The 1,670-nt window shown below is 29.1% G+C and overlaps 1 protein-coding gene across 1 annotated transcript in view; it reads left to right on the top strand.

Annotated features, from left to right (window-relative positions):
• The window catches only part of LOC107608824 (vesicle-associated membrane protein 711), a gene marked incomplete in the record, with an annotated part of 3,462 nt that extends 3,256 nt beyond the window's left edge, over nt 1-206 (top strand). Inside the window, 1 exon segment of the mRNA XM_016310562.2 lies at nt 1-206.

The following is a 1,670-nucleotide window of genomic DNA, read 5'->3' as shown; positions in this document are numbered from 1 at the left end:
TTGGTGTAAATCATATCATTTTCAGCTTCATACTGCCATGGATGTGACAGATGCTTGCTTAAAAGTATTTACAGTCATTAGTTCTTATTTATAATGTTTAAAAAGTTATATGAAAATTCAAAATTGTGAGGCCATGTTAAGGTTATGGCAATGATACCAGATGTGATCGTTAAATTGTATGAAGAAAAAGACTATGCATTTGACAATTGATCAAAAGTTCAAAACCATCTTTCTTCAATCATGTTTAGATAATTCTAATGCCTTAACATCCCCACATAACTCATATGTATTTGACTGTTTATTTTGATTCTTAAGTTTGAGTGCTATTGCCTCAATAACTCTTTCTTATGAGTGAATTCACCAACTAAAATTTTTTTATGAGCTTTTGCAAGATAACATAGCATATCATCAATTATCAAATAAAATAAAATGCTAATCAAATTCTAATGATTTTTAAAAGAGGTCAGTTAGGGAATTAATTATTTTTCCTCTAATATCCATCTTTTTAAAATTTTTTTTTTCAAAATTTAAAATTCAGAATTTAAATCTTAGAGAAAATAATAAATAGCTTCCTGACTTTTTGTTTCATAGACATTTAGGTCGTTGAAGATTGGGATAAAAGGCCCCTAAATAAAGATAAAAAATCACACTCTGTTTCTCCCTAAAAAATTTGTGTTAAAGTCACACTTACATTCTAAATCTTCTAAAAAGTTTGTGTTAAAAAAAATTAATTTTGTAATTAAACAAATAATTAATATTAACTAGTTAAAAATAAATTTTCTGTATTTATTCTGTTTTAAAAATATGAAAAGATGTTAAAAAAAAATGCTCATAATACTTAATTTGAGACCAACAAAGCATGCAATATTTTTTCATTAAATAATGATGCATCAAAAGGAATAAATAGATGGATGTAGACTTATGTTCATATTTAGGAATTACTTGCAACTTTTTCTCTCTATGCTTGTTTTGCACTCAAAGCATGTTATGTTTATTTCATTCTTTCATAGGATGCATGCTAATCTATAGGTAATATCATACCCCTTTTTTTCTATTATTATTATTATTATTATTATTTATGCATGGTATGAACATGGCTATTCTCAACAATTATTCCATCTATAAATACCATTTCAAGACAAAACACTCAACTTATACATTATTATTATTATATTTTTAATTCTTTTGCATTAATTATATTGTCTAACAGTTTTGTAAGTAATAAGGTAGAGGAACAACTTCACTTATTACTATAACAATAAAATACTACCAACTTATAGTTCTCCATTTGGACCACCCCTTATAATAAATATGAAGGGGAAAGAGAGGGTGAGGGTGGTGGTGGCAATGTGGTGTGTGTTGATGGGGTTGGGTGCTACCAAAACTAAAAGACAATACTTTAGTTTACAACCTCATTCATTCATGGTATCCTTGTTCCAACCGATACAGACAATTTTTCCAGACCAGCATTCTCTACCGGTCACCTCCAAAACCGGTAACCCCTCACAACTGCTCCATCTCACTCTTCTCATCATTTCTTACACGCTTTTAATTTTAGTTAATCAGTTGGTCGAGTAGTCAGTTCACTCGTTCGCTTAAATAAGTATCGGAGTTGAATTTTGCCTTGACCAATGATAGGCTCTTAAATAAAGTTCAAATTCGCGACGGAT

This window comes from Arachis ipaensis, chromosome B07 (genome assembly GCF_000816755.2).
Source record: "Arachis ipaensis cultivar K30076 chromosome B07, Araip1.1, whole genome shotgun sequence".
Lineage (NCBI taxonomy): Eukaryota > Viridiplantae > Streptophyta > Magnoliopsida > Fabales > Fabaceae > Arachis > Arachis ipaensis.
The sequence above is the reverse complement of the archived record's forward strand: the minus strand, read 5'-3'. Positions and strand labels throughout refer to the sequence as shown.